Below are 25,025 nucleotides of genomic sequence, written 5' to 3'. Positions count from 1 at the left end.
GACCACGCTATCTTGGTCCTTTCAAAATGTTGTGCCAGATTAATCCTGTCTCTTACAAACTTCTTCTTCCTCCTTCTCTTCGTATTCCTAATGCCTTTCACGTTTCTCTTCTTAAACCACTCATCATCAACCGTTTCTCTCCCAAACTTGTTTCTCCCACTCCTGTTTCCGGCTCCTCGGACATCTTCTCTGTAAAGGAGATACTGGCCTCCAAGAAGGTCAGAGGGAAAACTTTTTTTTTGGTCGATTGGGAGGGTTGTGGTCCTGAAGAGAGATCCTGGGAACCTGAGGACAATATCCTAGACAAAAGTCTGCTCCTCAGGTTCTCAGGCTCTAAGAAGAGGGGGAGACCCAAGGGGGGGGGGGGGTACTGTTACGCCGAGCGCTTCGGGTCCCCGCTCCTCCCCGGAGCGCTCGCTACACTCTCGCTACTGCAGCGCTCCGGTCAGATCCACTGACCCGGTGCGCTGCGATACCGCCTCCAGCCGGGATGCGATTCGCGATGCGGGTGGCGCCCGCTCGCGATGCGCACCCCGGCTCCCGTACCTGACTCGCTCTCCGTCGGTCCTGTCCCGGCGCGCGCGGCCCCGCTCCCTAGGGCGCGCGCGCGCCGGGTCTCTGCGATTTAAAGGGCCACTGCGCCGCTGATTGGCGCAAGTGGTTCTAATTAGTGTGTTCACCTGTGCACTCCCTATGTATACCTCACTTCCCCTGCACTCCCTCGCCGGATCTTGTTGCCATTGTGCCAGTGAAAGCGTTTCCTTGTGTGTTCCTAGCCTGTGTTCCAGACCTCCTGCCGTTGCCCCTGACTACGATCCTTGCTGCCTGCCCCGACCTTCTGCTACGTCCGACCTTGCTTCTGTCTACTCCCTTGTACCGCGCCTATCTTCAGCAGTCAGAGAGGTTGAGCCGTTGCTAGTGGATACGACCTGGTCACTACCGCCGCAGCAAGACCATCCCGCTTTGCGGCGGGCTCTGGTGAAAACCAGTAGTGACTTAGAACCGGTCCACTAGCACGGTCCACGCCAATCCCTCTCTGGCACAGAGGATCCACCTCCTGCCAGCCGGCATCGTGACAAACATGTTCCTTCTTTGCACGGAAGTCCGCGAGCACTGTATAGCCGTCAATGGTGATTGCACAGTGCCACGCTTTCCTACCTCCAAAGTAGTTTTGGTGGCAGCTGCCGAAATTGAATCTCCACTTGTGGAATTCTGCCAGCAGAGATTCTGCAGTGTGAACACAAGGCATTTATATGCCATTAGAATGTTGAGCGTGTATTCTAATTACAGCTTCATGAGAATCTACATAGTCAATGATAATCACCTGAATACTGTCATTTACTTCATTATTTGTCATTATTAGTTTGGTCATTTGACTTTATTTACTGTTATTTATATATAACTTAAGACAAATAAGATATTTATTGTTACTTTCTATTTTTTTTTTGTTCTGTTCTATTTTTTAAAAATGATCGCTATATTCATATGAATTGTCAGCTTTAAAGGTGTACTCCACTGGACAGCGTTCGGAAGTAAATTGTAATGTCTGTTTATTTGTTTTTGCATTTTTTAGGCCCTGTTTAGACCTTGTTTTTCAAGCTTAAAGGGGTATTCCAGGCAAAAACTCTGCTCCGCCCCTCATTGCAAGCCTACAGGAGGGGGCATGATAGCTATCACACCCCCTCCCGTAGGCTTGCATTGAGGGGCGGAGCATGACGTCACACGGGGGCGGGGGGGTGATGTCACACGCCGCCGGCCCTGTGGTCAACGTTAATCAGACCCGGAGCGAACACGCTCCGGGGACTGATTAAAGACGGGGTGCCGCGTGCATGATCACGGGCGTCCCCAGCTGCGGGACTCCCACGATCAGTCATCTTATCCCCTATCTTTTGGATAGGGGATAAGATGTGTAAGCACCGGAGTACCCCTTTAAACAGATTTGTAAATTACTTCTATTAAAAAATCTTAATCCTTCCAATAGTTATTATCTTCTGTAGTTTTCCGTCTAACTGCTCAATGATGATGTCACGTCCCGGGTGCTGTGCATGATGGGAGAATATCCCCATAGGAACTGCACAGCTCCCGGGACGTGACATCATCATTGAGCAGTTAGACAGAAAGCAACAACTCAACTTCAGAAGCTAATAACTATTGGAAGGATTAAGATTTTTTAATAGAAGTAATTTACAAATCTGTTTAACTTTCCAGAGCCAGTTGATATAGAAAAAAAGGTTTTGGCCGGGAATACCCCTTTAATCTGTTTTCTGTGCTTTTCTTCCAGGTGTGGAAGAGTTAAGCCTTTCACCCATGTGCTAGGCGGGTATGACTATATAACTCCAGCTTAGTCTGTATTCTAGTTGCTGGTTATTTAGTGCAATACACTTTGTCTGCTTGTGCAATATACTCTGACAATTTTTGTTTGTGCAATACTCTGACTACGTCTGTTTGAGTATGCACCTTGTATTTATCCTGTTGTTTTAGCCATGGATAAATAGTCTTGTTTGTTGTAGATTTTAGTCTGTTACATTTGTCGGTTTCAGGATTAGTATGTCTGTCTGCTTAGTCTGTGTTCACACTGTTAGAATCCTGTCCTGTTCCTCCACATAGTGGAATTTGTTTTTGAATTTATCCTGTCTTGTATATTGAAATAAATCCTGTTTTGAATCTTGAGAAATATCCTGTCTAGTATCCTGATCAGTGTTCCTCTAAGTTGTAGAGTTTAGCTTTCTTGTATCCATTTTAATGAAGTTCATGTTTGTTATCTGTGTCCAGTGTTAACAGTGTCCTATGTTCCTGATCAGTTTAGTGTCTAGCTTTCAGTTCTTCTGCTCATCCCCTGCAAGTCCTGGTTTCTGCTGTATACTCGTACCATGCCTAGTCTTGTTCATTTGTCTATGTCTCCCATTTATCTGATATCCGGTTTATGAACTGTTTGTTAATTCACCATATTCTGCTCTGTTTGTGAGTTTATATTGTGTCTGGTATTTCTGGTTGTCTGGTTGTTTTCCCATTTCTGCTTCTGGCCTGTGACTATGTTTAATATTTGTTTTTACGCATGCACTGTAGCGCAGGGAGGGACCAGCTCCAAGTTGTCGATTCACTGCTTTGGGTGTTTTGGTCGTCCACGCCCCCTCATGACTTCACGACCATGCCCCCTCAAGGCAAGTCAATGGGAGGGGGCGTGACGGGAAGATATACTTCTGAACACTGGTCAGTGGAGTACCCCTTTAAATATGTTTAATATTAGACAAGCACTTTTAATCGGCATATGCACATCCATATGTTTCATCATAATATATATATATATATATATAAATATATATATATATATATATATACCTCTGTCCTAGTACCACTAGACCTTCATAAAAAAAAGTATAAATTCCCCCCAGCTTGATATGAAAGTGCAGAAACCCTCCCTTAATGCTGCTTCTGAAATAGACTAAACTAAACCACAACTTTTTAGTTAAACATCATTTCCTAAGCCATTCCTAAGCTATACACATGAGAAAATCAGGAGGAAATGGTAACTGGCTATTTTACCGTATTTATTGTTGACATTTTTCCATTAATGTTTCATTTCTAGAATGAGTTCCCCTTTTAAATGAATCTGTCAGCATAAAAACAAAGGTGCAAGTAAAAAGGTGGCTAGATAGGGACAATCATTAGGATTCTGTGCATACTTTTTTTTTTAATCTCCATAGACCTTTCCAGTGCTGAGATATAAGCCTTTTTGTTATTATGCAACAGCACAGCAAGATCCCAAGTAAGTCCACCCTATGTCCTCTTTATCACTGTCTATTGACCCATCTGTTTACATCTGCCTACCCCATTTAAATAGGGCAAAGAGGTCTTGGAATGAAGCAAACTATGCTCTTGGCGTCAAGGGGAATGCCCCTTGAGCTTTTGCATCTAATTTATATAATAACTAAATAGCTTAGATCTCAGCACTGGATAGGACTATGGAGATAAAAAGGTATGCCTAGAATTCTGATGACTAGCCCTATCTAGCCATCTAGGCTTATTTACACTTATATTTTTCTGCTGACAGTGCCGCTTTATAAACTTTGGCAGACACTGTGCATGATCTTAGGATCATTGTCATGTATTAAAGAGGCATGGACTCAAGGGGCAGGGACATAATACTACCACTTTCTAAAGCATTGGTACGGCCTCACCTGGAATATGCTGTTCAGTTTTGGGCACCAGTTCATAAAAGGGACGTTCTGGAGCTGGCAAGGGTGCAGAGACATGCAATCTAATAGTGGGCATGGAACATTTTAGCTATGAGGAAGATTAGAACAATTTACATTTGTTTAGTCTTGAGAAGAGATGTTTAAAGGGGGATATGATCAACATATATAAGTAAATAAATAGCACATACAAAAAATATGGGGGAAAACGGTTCCAGGTTAAACCCCCTCAAAGGACAAGGGGCACTTCCTCCATCTGGAGAAGAAAAGGTTAAGTCTCAAGGAGTGCATCATGCCTTCTTTACCATAAGAAGTGTGAATTTATGGAACAGTCTACCTCAGGAACTGGTCACAGCAGGAACAGTCAAAAACTTCAAAGCAGGGTTAGATACACTCCTAGAACAATATAACATTAATGCTTATGCAGACATATAAAATCACCTCCCATCCCCTTCATCCAACTATACCCCTTCCCTTCAATTCCTTGGTTGAACTTGATGGACATATGTCTTTTTTCAACCATACTGTCTATGTCACTATGTGTCTTCTTATTCATTGCTGCAGAATTTTGGTGAATATATAAAAAAAAATCTGTTGCCTATAGCGATTCATTATACTGTATAGTAGTTTTCAATTTGTAGCATAGTTTGAAAATAAAATCAACCATCTGGTAAAAAGCGGGTTGCACCTTTCTCTTCATTTGTGCTGCCTTTCATCAGTTTCCATTATTTCAATCGACAGTATTTCAGTAAAGCCATGATAAAATACAGGGCACATGCTTTGGCGTTTGATCTGAGAACAATGACCAATTTATATCTTGTATAGAGCTGATTAATAGATATTGTTACATAGCCTCTACAAAGAGAAAACCCTAAAATTACTTTTTTGCAAATCGTAAATTAATTATTTCACCAAACCGAATATGAGATTCACTGCCCTTATTTACATAAATAGACAATTCCATTCAACTATAAGTGTTTCACCTATCCCTTACTTATTGACTAATGTCATGGTGTACGCTATATGACTGACAACTGTGTTATTTCTACAATTTGATCTTAATAGAGATTCAAAGAGCATATGAATGCGGCAAATTCATTTTGATCTTTTGCAGCTGGTAAAATGCTTGCTCATTTACACAAAATAAAATGAGCAACAAAATGAGCTACTATATGCTTCTTGCTTCTATATCTTTGCATTTCTTGTTTTAGCCTTAAGTCAATTTAGCAAGATATTCCAGGCTATTGTGCTGTGCCAAATGAGCCATAATAGACATATCTGGAGCAATAATGGCTGCATTTATCCTATATTACAAAGAAATGTACCAAAAATCAAATTACATGAATAAAATGAATGAGGAACTTGCTGTAGAGATTGGAACGAAAAGCACAAAGCAAAAGGCTTTTATCTTTTAAGCATGCAAAGTTCTTTTATTTTGCACATTTCGGCCATTGTTGTTATGTTAGGACTACAATTAAAAGTTTAGTCAAAGTTTCAGTTATTTTCCAGAAACACTATTAAATATTAATGAGAGACCTTATGTCTAGTTTGCCTTTAGGAAATAATGATAAATCAATAATTAATGAGGTTGCTTTGCAGAAAATTAAAGGTTGGGAGCAATGTCTTTAAAAATTAAATAAATCTCAAGAAAGAAAGCAGATGTTATCGAGTTAAAATCCTGCAAATATCATCAGCCAAGTTGGTTATCAGCATAAACATACTCCGTTCCCAGAGGCCGACAACACCAAAGATAATACCTATGTAGTCATAACAAAACAAAATATTTGCTTTTTTAACAAATTGAATCCTTTGAGCGGTTGAATGACTGACACTTCTTGTTTGGGTATATAATCAGCTTTTCCTGTTCACACTGAATGATTACTCTCAGAATAATATATTGGTTTTGTTATTCAAGGATTGTCATACTGTAGCTTAAACTGTACTACTGGGGTGGATAGACATAGGGTGCAGAGAATAGGCATTGTAAAGAAACCTAGGTGAGTACAGTATATCATAACCTTTAAACAGGTCTATCTTTACCTTGACAATCTCTAAGAACGTCATAGAGGGAGGTCTCCCATATGGGATCCCCCTTTATCCAGCAACAAGGTATTAAATAAACAGCAGACCCCTCTTTCAGAATGAATGACTGGTGATGTATATTATAATATTTCTCTTGTAGAACCTGTGACATTAAAAGTGATCAGCCAATGGCAACTTTCCAGCAACCCAGAAATAATATGCCATAAGTCACATGATCTCCAAGGGGTGTGGCTATGCTTAAGTGGGTTGTTGTATACCAGGGTGGAAGGGATTTACTAAAGTAAGGCTATCCATTTACCCACTACAGCCATGCTCCCCTGGAGATCATGGGACTTATGGCATGTTATCTTTGGCTGCAAGGAAAGCTGGGAAAGGTCAGAGACAATAGTGTGGTGTCCAGGTACCGGATTGCATCCGTTACCTTGTAGTGAGGTCCCCAAAGTCAGAGTCCCTAGCTACCGGTGGGGTCCTCATCAATAGTTATCCCCTTGTCACTCCTTTAATAGTTAAATTTATTCAAATTCAATGTGTAAATATGTAGATAAAGTGTACTTACTTTGTTGTAGTGTCGCAGGACCTGCGGGTCACGTGATGTGATCCAAAACTCTATGGTTTCTGGTTCAAGGACCTTTGGAGGAAGTCAGGTGATCATCCACCATGCATTGTAACGGTGAGTGACAGCTGACACGGACCAATCCAAAACGGCCCTGCCCCTGCCCATATAAGGGAGCGGCGGGCATTAATCTTTCTCTTTCCTCGTGGGCTGCTGATGGAGGAGGATCTGCGTAGCTGTCATCAGCAGTGACTAGGCCCAAGCCTTGCGGCAACGACGATCATTACAAAACTGTGAGTTATCTCAATCCCTGTTAACTCTGCAAGATCACCAGACCTAAATAGACCCCTAAATCCGGATGGATTTCTGCATCAATCCAAATTCTAATAATCCCTTGGATAAGTTCATGGTCCTCAGCATCTGTCAATCACTGCCGTACTATATAGAGACTATATTACTAAGACTGTTGCTGTTAATTGGATGTACCGCAAGTACCTCAGTAAAGTTTATGCAAGTTCATCTCTATTGTGGACCTTCATTCATTTAAGCACGCACCTATCGTTTCTGGGAAGGGTGGCGATAGGCCGAAGATTTACCTCAGCGTATTAACCCTCACCCTGGCGTCACGAGTGACAGGGGTTAAATTAACCCCTCATATACCAAAGCAACACCCCAACTACACTACACCCCAAGGCAGATACCAGTAACAGTAAACAAAAAAAAAAGATGTGTACTGGTTCACATCCGGGAGTGGGTCCTGTGCATAAAAAGGAGGTAGCAGAAGCATAATACACAGTATAATAACTTGGCATCATGGGCTCAAAGCCTGAAGAAAATAAAATGCTAGAATACCCATTTCATTAATTACCCTTTTTTAATCTAAGCATTCCAACTACTTATTTTCTAGTTGATAAAACCTGGGAAGGCTTGTTTTTTGTGGGATAAGTTGTAGTTTTTATTGTCATCATCTTGTATTTATAATTCATAAAATGATGTGACCAAATGTTCACTGAAAGACCATAATGGAATATAACACACACTACAAACAATGTTTATTTGTCTGAGACATTTTTCTTCATGTCTGGGTCAATTTATTAGGGGACATTTGTTCAAAACATAGCTTGCAGTGGTCTAGCATTTTTTTCTGGTGTTTTACAATAGACTTCCATGAAAAACAGCTCAAAGAACTGAATTGAAAAAAAAAATGTCCCAATAGACAGATACCTCTGACAAACCATAGGGCCCTGCCAGGACCCTACTGCCATAGAAACACATCATTATACCACATTAACTATGTTAACATTTCCCTTTGGCAAACAGCTTAAATGCTGCATCTAAAGGGTTAAACATCTCTGATCCTGATATTTGCAGAGGGTTGTTGGCTTTATATGTCATCTAGTACTTGCTGCTGATGCCACATGTAGTAGCACTGGCACATTTCCTTTACCATCCACTACACATTCCATTGCATCTTACTGTGGTAAGAACAATTAGGATGTAATAGTTCATATATTTATGGTAAGAGTTTAAAGGGGTATTCCAGGATTTTTTTTATTGACTATGCAACAGGGGCTGTGAAGTTAGTGTAGTTCATAATATAGTGTCTGTACCTGTGTTTCATAGTGGTCTCGCAATTCTTCTGTTATTTTTGCCCCAATGTTTTTAACAGCATACAAAATGACTCAGGTAATCTCAGGTTTTCCCAGGTTACAGTGCGGCCGAAACATTATATTACTAGTCAGGTGTTCAGAGGGAACCTGTCTGCTTCAATGGGTGGAGCAACCGCTGGGTGGGAAGAGGATTATGCTGCAAGACTTGTAGTTTTGCAACAGTTGGAGGGACCTTGGTCAGAAAACACTAGTCTATTGCATTGAAGGAATGGGTGGGGTGGCTGATGTGTGGGAGGGAAAAAAATGACCTCACACTTACAAACAAGGAATCATAGGACTTGTAGTTTAAAGGGGTACACCGCCCCTAGACATGTTATCCCCTATCCACAGGATAGGGGATAACATGTCTGATCACAGGGGTCCCACTGCTGGGAACCCCCGTGATGTCTTCTGCAGCACCCCATGTCATCATCTGCTGCATGGAGCGAATTTTACTTCATGCCTGATGATGGGCGATACAGGGGCTGGAGTATTGTGACCTCACAGCCCCCCTCCCCTCGTGATGTCATGCCCCGACCCCTCAATACAAGTCTATGGGAGTGGGCATTTTGGCAGTCACGCCCCCTCCCATAGACTTGCATTGAGGAGACGGGCCTTGATATCATGAGGGGGCAGGGCGATGATGTCACAATACTCTGGCCCCCCGTATCGCCCTTCATCAGGCACAGATTGAAGTTCAGCAGATGACAGGGGGTGCTGAAGGAGAAATCGTGGGGGTTCCCAGGGGTGGGACCCCCGCAATCAGACATCTTATCCACTATCCTTTGGAGAGAGGATAAGATGTCTAGGGGCAGAGTACCCCTTTGAGGGAACAAACTCCAACAGAAAATAGCCAGTCCACAAAAAGATAGCCTCAGCATTATGGTAGTCTCATAACATAGCCATTTACCCCCTAGCAGATCCTTCCTAAGCATGTCCATTACTGTCTGGCAGGTACGTACTAAAATAACCTTATGGTGGATAACCCCCTTAAGATAGATGGCATAATAGATGTCAGTAAAAGAAAATCACAACAACCAGGCCTGTTGGGGACCGTTGATTTGTGCCAAGTTGTCAAGTTTTGAAGGGAGAAAAGTGCTGCTGTGCCCTACAAATACAAAAAGGGTGTGGGGGTGAAGGGGTGTCATTCCTTTTACACCACTTTTCTGGTTAAAAAAAGAATTCTAATTTTTGCAAATGCCATATCTTGTACAACATTTTTAAACTTTTAACTTTTACACTACTTTGTTAAAACTGCTATAAATTAGCATAGGCATAGATTTATAGCTGGCATCCATTTATGCATGTGGCACACAGAATCAAAGATGCATGAAACCTTTGAAGAGAAGTGTGTCTCTGAATAAACTTGTTCATTTTACACCAGTATATTCCTGGTTGAAAACCTTGTGTCATATACTGGTCCTAATAAATCCCCTCCTTCACAGTGTTTACATTTTAAAGAGTAAGGCTCAAGCTACATTGAATTTTTCTTGTTGTGTGACTTCATTATTTCATATACACAGCTGCTACTGGAGTCCAGTTGAATAGTTTAAGTTGCATGCAAAAATAGTTAAAAAAGTAAAAAAAAAAAAAAAAAAGTCTCTGTGCAGCTCTAGCAAAATTTTGGCGTATTAACTAAGACCAAATTTGGCCAATCCCACAGAGTTCACAAGCTAGTGAGTGTAGGACTACTGTTAATATAAATTTTAGAGCATATTATATCATACATGTGTTTCACTCCGATAGTTTGAAGACTATAATTATTAAGATTCTGTTTGATATTAACTAAATTACTAAATGGGATTTATACAAATATGTTCTTAAAAATCAGAAGCACTAGTGAGCAGTTGTCATTTAGGTCATTTCAAGTCCTGGGAATAATAGTTATTTTGCAGAAAATTCACAGACTAATACTGCTTACTTTACCCTTTCATTATAAAAATGCTGTGTACACACATTGCATTTGTGCCTCATTTTGAGCAGTAAATCTCTGGAAAAAAACAACAGGTGAAAACACAAAAAAAAAACAAGGTGAAATCTGCAGCACAATACAATCAAAAATCACAGCTCGATACAAAATAAACACATTTCCTTAATGTTTCTAACTGTATTTTGGATTGCGAAGTATGTTCACAATAACTAACCATATTTGCATTAGATATCAACAAGTCCAAACCTTGATATATGGTTAAAGGGGTACTCCAGTGGGAAACAATTTTTTCATATTAACTGGCTCCAGAAAGTTAAACACATTTTTTAATTACTTCTATTAAAAAAATCTTAATCCTTCCAGTACTTACCAGCTGCAATATGTTCCAGAGGAAATTGTATAACTCTTTTCAGTGCTCTCTGCTGACACCTCTGTCCATGTCAGGAACTGTCCAGAGCAGGAGAGGTTTGCTATGGGAGTTTGCTCCTACTCTGAACAGTTCCTGACATGGACAGAGGTGTCAGCAGAGAGCACTGCGGTCAGACTGAAAAGAACAACTGAACTGGGATGCAACTTTCTGCCTGAGAACTGGGTAAAGTCTGTATTTCTGTGCCACAAACTGTCGCTATCCGGCAGGTTTCATTAGACAAATAATTAGTACTGTGTTCCATCGATTCTCCACAAAATGTATCCTCTAGTTTCTAATTCCTGTTGGCAATGCAAGAGGGAATTGGGCACATTGTCACATGTTTGGTGAAGTTGTTCCCCTAATGTTGAGTATGATCCAGCTTCCTCACTTATATCTCCTGGGATCTACTAAATCTGGTACTAAATCATTGTATTGCTTTCTTCTGCTGGCTGCTAGGTAGGTGAGACCACTTTTGTGGAAGAATACACATCCTCCATCTATCTGGTTGCGGAGATAACTCATATGCACCACATGGAGGAACTTTTAGCCACCTGCATTGGACGATTGGTACAGCATGAGTTTCTATGGAAGCTGATTGATTGATTTTCTGCCCTCTGACTTATATAGGATGATATCTTCTTCCTAATCAGGGTCTCCTCTGCTCTATGCCATTTAGGGCATTATGGTATAAGGAGTTGCGATTGTTATTCTGTTCTCTGACTATCTCTTTTGCATTTCGATCATTGGTCAACTGGGTGGACCTAAGTATGTTCCTTTCCATATTTTTTTTTTTATTATTTACCATTTATACAGTATATGGGGTTGACACCAATCTTGTTGCTATCATACTGCTGTATCCTGTTGCTTTAAGTTGAGGCATTTGACCTTTTTGTTCTTGCCTTCTCTCCCTTTTTCCCTTTTTTTTCTGTATCCATCCCCCCACCTTCTCCTTGTTTTATTTTATTGCTAAAACCTTAATGCAATTTTGAATGAAATTATAAAACCCACTGGGTATCATTGCAATCACATGGACCTTCAGAATAATGATAAAATGTTTTTCCTTTTTTGATTTCTATTTGTCCCATAGATTTTGTGGTAAAGTGACTTATATCATTACAAAGCACAATTGGTCCTACAGAAAACAAGCCCCCCAGGTTCTGTAGACTCAAAACTGAAAGAGTTATGGATTTCAAAAGGCAAGGAGTAACATAAACGCAAAAATGAAAATTTGCTACTCTATGCCATTAACACCAAAAACCCCGCTTCATTAAAGGGTGAACATTATATTGCCTGAAATCACTTTTACCTTATACCATGAAAGGGAGGAAGAGAAGAAAAGATGCGGGGCGCTCTCTGGCGTAGTAGGTTCTGTACCTCTTGATATGAAAAAAGAGAGATAAAAAGCAACCTGCCAGGACACAGGAACCCACTCACAGGACGCAACAAAATTTATATTGTGGACCTGAGGAAAGCGTGAGAGCATGCCAAAACGCGTTGTCCAGTTGTGTTTTGTGTATGAATGAAATAAAAAGCATCCTGTGTACCTATTGGCCCATTGATTCTATCCAACAGTAGCACTTGGGATACAGAACCCCCGCTGTACTTCCTTCATATATACCTTATACCATGGGCAGCATGAGCAGTAAATTTTTTAATGTCTGAATGTATCTGCCTAAAAAACTGATGGGATTTTAGAATTTTTTTTATATGTGGGGGTCTCAGTGGTGGACCATCTAATGTAAACAACCTGTTCCATTCTTATCTTACATTATGTGATATTAGGTATCCAGGCCAGAAAAACTGAAGCAGTCCTCTACTCTCTACTACTCCTGCTAAACACATCATGAAGCTCATATTTTTCTGTACTAACGTCATCGCCTGCACTTTGTTAACAATTTTCTAATGCCTACCTGTCATCTGCAGATACAAACATCATAACACTATCATTTGTTTCTCTTTATGTGGTAACTCTATGATGGCATCTGTGACTGGTTTTAAAATGGCAAAAACATACTTTGAGCTCATGAGTTCTAAACAGAAAAACAACTTTGACAGCATTTGGTCCTATTTCTTGATCCAAGAAGAAAGCAAAAACGGACAAAGCCAAATAGAAGACCAGTAGCAAAAATCGTAAAAAATAAATAAATACTAGATATATGTAAATTCAGCAGATCTTATACATTTGACTTCTCTGAGAAAATAAAACACATCATGAATGATATCTCCTGCAGTTATTTTAAATAAAATGACAATTTTTTAAATAGTTTGATGAAACATCCTAATTTCCACTTATTAAAGGGGAATTCCAGTGAAAAACTATTTTTTTTCCATATCAGCAGATTAGTAAATGACTTCTATTAAAAAATCTTAATCCTACCAGTACTTATCAGCTGCTGAAGTTGAGTTGTTCTTTTTTGTCTGACCACAGTGCTCTCTGCTGACACCTCTGTCTGTCTCAGGAACTGTCCGGAGTAGGAGCAAATCCCCATAGCAAACCTCTCCTTCTGGAGCCAGTTGATATGAAAAAAAAAGTTTTTCTCCAGAATTACCCTTTCAGGTCTGAATTATTGTTAAAAATATTGTTAAAAAAAACTTAAACCCATTTTACTTTAAGGATGTTTGACAACTAGTGGTAACACCTGTAAATAAATGATCGGGGAACATATGTCAACATTTCAGGGCAGACACCACTTGTCCAGATTGATAGCTTGTGTCTAATGTAAGGAAGTCTGGTCTCTGAAGTATTAGCAGTCACATCTCATTACACAGCCAACATTGTGTTACATGCTCTCATGCAGTATGAAAGGAATCAGGGAACTGCGGGAGGTAAACATTTCGCTCATTAACCATCCTGTTTGCAGTTCTCTGGCTTAAGCCTGATAACCCATCAATTCATCATTGACAGTTATCAACAATGCTCAACAATGAACGATCCCCCTACAGCTAATACTCCACATGCACAATTTACCTCCTGCATTGTTTCCATTTCTGCTGGAATGGACTTGGTAAGAATTACACAGATTGGCAGCTTTGAGCTATATGGATGAAATGAGAAGCTGCATATGCACCCTGTTTTATTTAACCATTTTTCTTTTCAGAGGAAGATGTCAATCATATAAATGTCTGAAACCTTGCTGAAATAAACATCTAAATATGAACACTTACAGATACAGAGTATTTTATCCAAGTGTATGCTTTTGTTTTATGCACATACTAAATTGTTATTCTCCATGTTGTATCATTTTATTTCTATTTTTCCTTTAATAAATAGTATCCTGCTAGGTTTGGAAGCAGCTGACTGGCATTGATTGCTATTACTATTCTATGATATACAAGCAGATTCTAGTCGACTAGGGCTACAGGTTTATAGAGAAAATTTTGGGAGAGGCTCTTATCAGACTAGCCCAAGCAACTCAAATGGCACCTATACTCACGGTGTCGAAAATGGCAAATAAATAGTAAAGAAATTGAGGCTCAGGGTCTAGAATAAATGGTAAATACATTTATTTATATTTATATATGGATTTACACAATGTTAAAATTTAATATGTGTACCGTGACTCACAGGGCCCTTGTGGGTCAGTGGAAACACAAATAGATAGAGGCAATATTCAATAAAAAATAGCAAAAGCACATTAAAAATAAAACAATCTAAAATATGACGATACTTAAAATAGAATTAATAAAATTTATATTAGACCACACGTCTGCGGTTATCCAGTTTGTAAAAGATGTGAGTATCACACGTTTAAAAAATAATCCCAATAAATATAGCAGCAAAAAATAGTAATGAATGAAATCTGTTGGTATTGGTAACGGTAATGTCCACAGAAATGAAAAAGTTCATTTATTTATTTTTTTTAATTTTTAATTTATTTTAATGAAAGCTCATTAATAGAGACTCGGCCGTCTCAATAGATATAGTGATGCTTTGAAGTAGATACAATGTTAGTGGTGGATACAATATTAATAAGTAACAGATGGACTGGAATTGCTACAATGTAGCCCCGCTCTCAGAGCAGAGAGCTCGCTATTAGAGACTCCACAGTCTCACACGTATACAGCGATGTGTGTGGGCTTTGGACAAGGGGACTGCAGCACCTCAGAATGCAATCACGTACATGGTACCTTATTAGAATGATAGTCCCAGCTCATATGAAGAATGCGATGGCTGTTAGAGACTCGGCCATCTCAAAATATACAGCGGTAATAGTAGTAAGTCCGGTCTTTTAGGAGCGCTGTGGTGGTTTCATTCATTCAGCCCGATGGCTGGCAATCTCCCCGTGGCTGTGGCAATGTGGACAGAATTTATCTGTGTCTGAAGGATGCCGCAATGGGAACATATGGTTGAATGCTGGATATGGCTGGATAAAGTGGCGAAAACAGATTAAAGCTGGACGCATTTCAAGTCCTCCATAGGACTTTTCCTCAGCCGCTTGGAATATGTGTAAGCTGCTTCTTCATATGAGCCGGGACTATCATTCCAATAAGGTACCATGTACGTGATTGCATTCTGAGGTGCTGCAGTGCCCTTGTCCAAAGCCCACACACATCGCTGTATACGTGTGAGACTGTGGAGTCTCTAATAGCGAGCTCTCTGCTCTGAGAGCGGGGCTACATTGTAGTAATTCCAGTCCATCTGTTACTTATTAATATTGTATCCACCACTAACATTGTATCTACTTCAAAGCATCACTATACCTATTGAGACGGCCGAGTCTCTATTAGTGAGCTGGATAACTACAGACGTGTGGCCTAATATAAATTTTATTAATTCCATTTTGAGTACTATGTTTAAATATGTCCTGTTGTTTCTCTCCTGTCTGGGGGAGTGTCTGGTGCACAGGTGTATCTACTTAGGATGCACCTGGACATGTGACACCTCCCCTATATAGGATCTCCAACATCCAGATAGACGTATCAGTATGATTAAGATCGCCTAGCCGATTGAAACGCGTCACTGCTATCTTCCTGTATGTCGTTAAGTCTGCAATAAAGCACTAAGCATTCGAGCATTTGGCTGCGCTGGACATCGTTTCTTGTTTCCTTCTATTTTAAGTATTGTCATATTTTAGATTGTTTTATTTTTAATGTATTTTTGCCATTTTTGATTGAATATTGCCTCTATCTATTTGTGTTTCCACTGACCCACAAGGGCCCTGTGAGTCACGGTACACATATTAAATTTTAACATTGTGTAAATTCATATATAAATAAATGTATTTACCATTTATTCTAGACCCTGAGCCTCAATTTCTTTACTATTTACTTACAGGTTTATGTTTATGGTCTACTGGTACCAAAATTCATACCTTTCTCACACATGAAGGGTATTCCCAAATGTTCAGTGTGTATTGTTACGTAGATTGTAATATGTTATCAGTCTTATGTAATGCAATTTGATTCTGTTAGCTGCATTAGAACAACACAGTAATGAACTGCAACACTTCATAAATCCTGAAGGGAACACTGCCTACAACCCTATGGACAGTCAGAGATAAAGGAAAAGCCCTGATTTACCTCCTCTGTGGAAGGTTGACCTGATCACAGATTGTAGGTACACAGCCAAGGCTTTCTCTATCTTTCCTGCACGTAGCACTGGAAAAGCCTTACCCCACTTTCTGTGTTCCAACATGGTTCTGCTGCTGGAGACAGCAGATTGCAGAAAAGTGAGACATCTAGTGCCCATGACTTTAGAGCTGTTTTTCTAGTGATAAGCAATTTTTAAGAAATAAAGTTGTGGTTACCTGGTACAGGATGTTGTCCTGTCAGGTAATCATTGCATCAGACACTTTTAGTGTCACTGTTCTGGGCCTACTACTCCAGAGTATATTGTATTTTGTTATCTTGTGATTTTGTGTTATGCAAAAGTGTAGTCATGTGATCCTGATGCCATAATGGGATTCACCCTATCTTAATCCTCATGTAGTGTAGGGGAAGAGGAGTTGTTCAGTTAGAGTTGAGAAGTGGAGGATAGCTAAGGTCTGTGGTAATCTAAAGGAGAATCCAACAAATGAATGTATGTCACCTATTCACACTTGGGTGGGTGTCACACATTTTAATAGTGAGGGCTTACAACTCACTGGAAATCCATGTAATAATAGTAATAAATGCCACCAACAACTTTTTTACTTTTTAGATTGCTTTAGTGAATGTCTTGTACAAATTCACAATGTCTTTAGCAAAATTTTGCAAAAAGTTGACCATACAAAAACATCAAAAAATCATGATTCACCCAAAGTGCACCTTCTACGGACGAGCTCGACACTCTTCAAGCTGCAGGAAATTTTCACCCCATGTCCGGGCTTCCTTTAGCAAGACCACATTCCTCTCATGATGGGTAACAGACTGGAGCTTGCGTCGACACCTTACGACGTTTCGGAGACCACGCCTCCTTTTTCAAGTATCCCTAATGTGCTCACCATCATAGAGGTATGTTACTCTCGTGAGAACTTATCTCTAGGAACGGGAATAATAGAATTAAAATCACATACATAAAAATGGAAATATAGACAGCATATAAGATGACTTCTCACAGATACACTCCAAAATTACATGATTCATTCAGCCCATTCGGGTTCAATGAATTCAATGTCTCAATCCAATAAACTTCACGTTGCAACAATCTTTTCTTTACATCATTTTCCGTACTAACTTGTATTTCTTCAATTATCATCCACATTAACTCACTAATTCTGTGGTTCTGTTCAACAAAATGTCTGGCAACCCCCTTTTCGCCATATTTATTACTCTCCTCCATTGGTTTTTTTCTCCATTGTTTTTTTCGCAAATGCATTCCAGATTACCGAACGATGTTCAGCAATTTAACACATCGCATCGTTTGACCTACGTAAATCCTGCCACAAGGGCATTTAAAGGGGTTGTGCGCTGCCCTGCAGTTCGGAGCTCAGCTCACAGCATCTGGAAGTTCATTACTCCGAACGCTGTGTGCGGGCTTCCGTGTTTGCAGCCGCCGGGCGTGACGTGACGCTCGGCCCCTTCGTGACGTCTCACCCTCCCCCTTGTGATGTCACGCCCGCCCCCTCTACCAAAGTCTACGGGAAGGGGGCGTGACAGCGGTCGCGACCCCTTCCCATAGACTTTCGTTGAGGGGGCGGGCGAGACGTCACGAGGGGGCGGGCGAGACGTCACGAAGGGGCCGGGCGTGACGTCACGCCCGGCGGCTGCGAACACGGAACACCGCACACAGTGTTCGGAGTAATGAACTTCCGGAGGCTGTGAGCTGAGCTCCGAACTGCAGGGCAGCGCACAACCCCTTTAAGTAAATATATAACTTGTTTAGTTTCACAAATGTACCATCCCTTAATGGGGAACTTAGTTCCATACAATGGATGGACAATGTGGTCACTTCTGATAATGTTAGAACAGTTGGAACATGACAGGCAAGCTAATGTACCTTTATTTTTAGATTGTAAAAACTTTTGTTTAGCCATTTTCTTCTTTTTAACATCAGCCCTCACAAGACTATTTGCTAATGATTTCCCTTTCTTATATGTGAAATGGGGTATCTTACCAAACATTTTGCAGAATTTCGTGTCCGCCTTGAGGAGACCCCAATATTTCTTTATAGTATTTTAAATCAGTCGGGCATGTTTGCCATATGTGCCCAAATATACAAACTCATCAATCTGTTTCTTTTTGTCTTTCTTTTTTCTCTATCTTAGTTGATGTCTTGGAATCTCCTGTACCTCATCTCCTACTTTTCTTACTTCTTCCTCTCTATATCCTCTCTCAACGAATTTTTAATCAACATCTCTTTATTTTTCACATACTCATCTTCAGTGCTACAGATTTGTTTTTGCCCTAATGAACTGACTTTTTGGAATTCCCTTGAATGTCTGGGGGGCATGAAAGCTATCCCTAGATAGTAAATTATTTCTGTCAGCTTCTTTTTTATACAGAGTGGACTGAAGCTCTTCATTAATATCTCCCCGCTAGAACTAACAGAAAGTCAAAGTAAATTGATGAATAAAGGATTAGGGTTTGTACCCACATTTGAACTTGAGAAATTTGACTTTAAGGTAGAATTCTTCAAGTTTTGTCAAAGTTTAAGGTTAAAAATGTTTTTATATGATGTTAATAGAGCGGGAGGGAATAGGAATGTTGAAATGTTGAATGAAATTCCATCTTCATTGAAAAAACGCAGCCAATTCGATCCTAGTGTGAATTGTCAGTTGTTAGTTTTCAAAAAGAGGTGATTACTGAAGTATGTGAAAAATAGGATAAATGTGGTCTCAGATCTCGTTCCAATCTCACTATACTAGTAAAAAAGAGCCCTTAAAGACTTGGTGAAAGAAGATAGGGTGATAATAAATAAAGCCGATAAAGGCGGAGCTACGGTGTTGTGGGATAAACGACTATATCTTTGTGAAGCAGAGAAGCAATTAAATGATGAGAAGGTATATAGAAAGCTGGGAGGAGATCCGACTGTCACATTTAAGAAAGAAACACAGATTTTGATGGATGAAACATTGGAGTCAGGTATCATAGATGCTAATATACATTGATCATTGATAAACAATTTTCCATGTATGCCCATATTGTACTTACTGACCAAGGTCCATAAGAGTATGGAGTCCCCCCCCCCGGGATGCCCCATCGTCTCCGGGGTGGACTCCATACTCTATCCTCTAGCTGTCTATGTGGATAGTTTTTTACAAAAGATTTTAGGGAGACTTGAGAATTGTCTGTGTGATACAAATGATTTTTTGGATCGCATAGAGAACCTAGAGATTAATGAAAACACCTGGTTATGTACGCTCGATATCAAGAGCTTGTACACTAATATCCTGACCAATAAGGAACTAATAGTTGTTAAAGAGGAATTGTACAAGGATGCTTCCTTGGACAATTCTAAAATCTGGTTTTTAATGGATCTTCTGGAGTTATATTAACAAAAAATTATTTTCGTTTTGGAGAAGATTTTTTTCCTACAATTACAAGGCGTTTCGATGGGGTCCCCAGTGGACCCAATATTTTTATGTCTAAAGAGTTGTTCGTTTATTCTCTCCCATATAGTAGACACGTCTCCACGTGGGTTAGATATGTGGATTACGTGTTTATGTTATGGGAGGGAACACGTAACGAACTGGATAGTTATGTTGAAACATTGAATCAATGTCATGACTTCATTGAATTTACTTTAGAGACTAATCTCCAGAGGATCCATTACCTGGATGTGGGGACAAAGCTTTAGTCCACTCTGTATAAAAAAGAAGCTGACAGAAATAATTTACTATCTAGGGATAGCTTTCATGCCCCCAAGACATTCAAGAGACTTCCTAAAAGTAAGTTCGTTGGGGCAAAACGAATCTGTAGCACTGAAGATGAGTATGTGAAAAATAAAGAGATGTTGATTAAAAAATTTGTTGAGAGAGGATATAGAGAGGAAGAAGTAAGAAAAGTAGGAGATGAGGTACAGGAGATTCCAAGATATCAACTAAGACAGAGAAAAAAGAAAGACAAAAAGAAACAGATTGATGAGTTTGTATATTTGGGCACATATGACAAACATACCCGACTGATTAAAAATACTATAAAGAAACATTGTGGTCTCCTCAAGGCAGGCACGAAATTCGGCAAAATGTTTGTTAAAATGCCCCATTTCACATAAAGGTACATTTGCTTGCTTGTCATGTTCCAACTGTTCTAGCATTATTAGAAGTGACCACATTGTCCATCCACTGTATGGAACTAAGGGATGTTACAGTTGTGAAATTAAACAAGTTATATATTTACTTAAATGCCCTTGTGGCAGGATTTACATTGGCCAAAGGATGCGATGTGTTAAATACCGGATTGCCGAACATCGTTCAGTAATCTGGAAAAAAACAATGGAGAAAAAAAACAATGGAGGAGAGTAATAAATATGGCGAAAAGGGGGTTGCCAGACATTTTGTTGAACAGAACCACAGAATTAGTGAGTTAATGTGGATGATAATTGAAGAAATACAAGGTAGTATGGAAAATGATGTAAAGAAAAGATTGTTGCAACGTGAAGTTTATTGGATTGAGACATTGAATTCATTGAACCCAATGGGCTGAATGAATAATGTAATTTTGGAGTGTATCTGTGAGAAGTCATCTTATATGCTGTCTATAGTTCCATTTTTATTTATGCGATATTAATTCTATTATTCTCGTTCCTAGAGATAAGTTCTCGCGAGAGTAACATACCTATTAAATGTGGTGATGGTGAGCATGTTAGGGATACTTGAAAAAGGAGGCGCAAGCTCCAGCCGGTTCCCCTTCGTGAGAGCAAGGTTGTCATGCTAAAGAAAGCCCAGACATGGGGTGAAAATTTCCTGCAGCTTGAAGAGTGTCGAGCGTGTCCGTAGAAGGTGCACTTTGGGTGAATCATGATTTTTTGTATTTTTTTGTATGGTCAACTTTTTGCTAAATTTTGCTAAAGACATTGTGAATTTGTACAAGACATTCACTAAAACAATCTAAAAAGTAAAAAAGTTGGTGGCGTTTATTACTATTATTACAGTAATCTCAAGGAGTCTTGAAGAGAAGTCAAAAAGTCAACAACCACACTATTCCCAAGCACCCCATTGCACAGGTCCAGTCTGCAGTCTCTGATAGCAGGAGACAGACAGCCTCAGGCAATACTTGGTCCCATAATTTACAGTCCATGTCTGGCAATAAGCAAAAGCTCCGGGGGAAACTTTAACAGTCAGTCTTAAGTCAGCGTGACTGGTCTCAAATGACAAGTTTAAAGTCTAGAATTCAAAGTCTAAAGTAGACTATAAGTTAGTCAAGTGAAAGCGACTACATGTGCAAGCAAGGCAACAGGCCCCCAAGGGTTAATCAGCATTTTTCCTGCTTTAATCTGCACTTGGATGGATATTACCATCATTCCTGCCTCAGTAAAAAATATTTTTCCATAACCCTGCATCTGTCATTATTGTCCCCAGCACTTGGCCCAGGAAAACTGTCTAAACCAGGGGTCGGCAACACCTGGCACATGTGCCACTCATGTCACGTGGGGTGCTTTTGAGTGGCACATGGAGCTGGCTCTGGGCGGAGAGGCGCTCACTCCACTAATGGGTTCCGGGACTCTTGTCCCAGATACCAGGAGAACGAGCGTAGCTTTAAGCTGTGTGTGTACATGCACACACAGCTTAAGCCTCCTCTCAGTGTGAGTCGCAGAACCTGCAGCTTCACTGAGGGAAGACCTGTGAACTCTGCCCCCACGCAGTGCAGGGGCCGATTACATCACTCATTGGTGCCTGCACTGTAGCGGGAGAAGAACGCAGCTAGCTTGTGCGGCCCAGGAGATCCTTGCGTGGGAAATAGGTAAAAGTTTGTTAATTCATCCCTACATCAGCAGAGCAGGGGAGGGAAGGTGACGGGGGGAGGGGGATGCAAATGACGATGATGAGGGAGGGGGGTGCAAGTGATGATGATGAGGGAGGGGGTGCAAGTGATTTTGACGGGGGGTGCATTGATAATGATGAGGGCGGTGCAAGTGATGATGATGATGAGGGTACAAGTGATGATGATGATGATGATGATGAGGGGGCTGCAAGTGATGATGGGGGGTGCAAGTGATGATGTGGGGGTGGTGCAAGTGATGATGGGGAAGTAAGTGATGATGGGTACAAGTGATGATGAGGGGGTGCAAGTGATGATGGGGGTGCAAGTGATGATTGGGGTGCAAGTATTGATGGGGGGGTGCAAGTGATGATGGTGGTGCAAGTGATGATGGGGTGAAAGTGGTGATAAGGAGGTGCAAGTGATCATGGGGTGCACATGATCATGGGGGTGCAAGTGATGATGGGGGGTACAAGTGATGATAAGGGGGTGCAAGTGATGATGAGGGGGGGTGAAAGTGATGAGGGAGGTGCAAGTGACGATGATGAGTGGGGGTACAAGTGATGATGATGAGGGGGGTGCAAGTGATGATGATGAGGAGGGTGCAAGTGATGATGATGATAATGGGGGTACAAGTGATGATGATGGGAGTACAAGTGATGATGATGAGGGGTGTGCAAGTGATGATGATGATGGGGGGTGCAAGTGATGATGGGGGTGAAAGTGACAATAAGGGGGTGCAAGTGATCATGGGGGTGCAAGTGATCATGGGGGTGCAAGTGATGATGAGGGGGTGCAAGTTATGATGAGGAGGATGAAAGTGATGATGAGGGGGGGTGCAAGTGATGATGGGGGGTGCAAGTGATGATGATGAGTGGGGGTTCAAGTGATGATGATGAGGGGAGGTGCAATTGGTGATGATGATGGGGGTACAAGTGATGATGATGATGATGGGAGTACAAGTGATGATGATGAGGGGGGTGCAAGTGATGATGATGATGAGGGTACAAGTGATGAAGATGATGATGGAAGTACAAGTGATGATGATGAGGGGGTGCAAGTGATGATGATGATGGGGGGGTACAAGTGATGATAATTAGAGAGGGGAGTGCACATGATGATGATGAGGGGGGGTGCAAGTGATGATGTGGGGGTGGTGCAAGTGAATATGTGGGGTGTAAGTGATGATGGGGGTACAAGTGATGATGAGGGGGTGCAAGTGATGGGGTGGTGGTGCAAGTGATGGGAGTGGGGTGCAAGGGATGATGGGGGTGCAAGTGATGATGGGGGTGCAAGTGATGATAGGGGGGTGCAAGTGATGATGAGGATGCAAGTGATGATGGGGGTGAAAGTGATGATAAGGGGGTGCAAGTGATGATGGGAGATGAAAGTGATGATGGGGTGCAAGTGATGATGGGGGTACAAGTGATGATGGGGGGGTGCAAGTGATGATGAGGGGGTACAAGTGATGGGGGTGGTGGTGAAATTGATGATTGGGGGTGAAAGTGATGATTGCGGGGTGCAAATGATGATGGGGGTGCAAGTGAGGATGGGGTGCAAGTGATGATGGGGGGTGCACGTTATGATGAGGGATGCAAGTGATGATGGAGGTGCAAGTGATGATGGGGGTGCAAGTGATGATGGGGTGCAAGTTATGGGGGTGGTGGTGCAAGTGATGGGGGGTGCAAGTGATGATGGGGGGTGCAAGTGATGATGGATACACATAGCTACCCATTTAACTACCTTGCTACCTACCTATGAATTTACCTCCTACCTGCATAGCTACCTACCTACCTACCTACTTATATCCAAGGAAAATCATAGCTGACCAAAGTATAAAGTACAGAATTCAGTGCAGTTTATTCCATTTCAAACAGTGTTACAGAGCAGGCTATGTTTCGCCGCCTCTCATGCTTGACAAAGGCGAAGACAGGTCGCTGAAACGTATTCTGCTCTGTAACCCTGTTTGGAATGGAATAAACTCCACCGAATTCTGCACTTCTGTGTAGTACACTGGAAAAATGCAGAAACTAAGATGTTTGTCCTGCAGATGCTGCAGTGATGGGTTTTGGCTGGAGGAAGTTGTCATGGTGGTCTGAGCCAGACGGAGAACAGAAGGAAAGAGGATGACGCTGACCATAAAATATATGAATTGTGAGTCAGTTAATGTAACTGTACGTATATTATTGTGCAACGCGACTGGGGTCTGAATTATGTAAGAGGGGGCCTGTATTATAGTTGGGTCTGATTCTGAGGTCTGTATTATGGTTGGGTCTGATTCTGGGCTCTGTATTATGGTGGGTGGTGATTCTGAGATCTGTATTATGATTGAGTCTGATTCTGGGGTCTGTTTTATGTAAGGGGGGTCTGTAAATGGTGGGGTATGATTCTGGGGTCTATATTAAGCTGAGTGGTGATTCTGGGGGTCTGTATTATGGTGGGTGGTAATTCTGGGGTCTGTATTATGATGGGGTCTTATTCTGGGGTCTGTAATATGGTGGGTGATGATTCTGGAGTCTGTATTATGGTGGGTGGTGATTCTGGGATCTGTATTATGGTGGGTGGTGATTCTGGGGTCTGTATTATGATGGGGTCTTATTCTGGGGTCTGTAATATGGTGGGTGATGATTCTGGGGTCTATATTATGGTGGGTGGTGATTCTGGGATCTGTATTATTGTGGGTGGTGATTCTGGGATCTATATTATGATTGAGTCTGATTCTGGGGTTTGCTTTATGTAAGGGGGTCTGTATTATGGTGGGGTATGATTCTGGGGTCTGTATTAAGGTAAATGGTGATTCTGGGGTGTGTATTATGGTGGGTGGTGATTCTGGGGTCTGTATTATGATGGGGTCTGATTCTGGGGTCTGTAATAATGTGGGGGATGATTCTGGGGGTCTGTATTATCA

Source organism: Hyla sarda, chromosome 3, assembly GCF_029499605.1.
Source record: "Hyla sarda isolate aHylSar1 chromosome 3, aHylSar1.hap1, whole genome shotgun sequence".
Lineage (NCBI taxonomy): Eukaryota > Metazoa > Chordata > Amphibia > Anura > Hylidae > Hyla > Hyla sarda.
The sequence above is the reverse complement of the archived record's forward strand: the minus strand, read 5'-3'. Positions refer to the sequence as shown.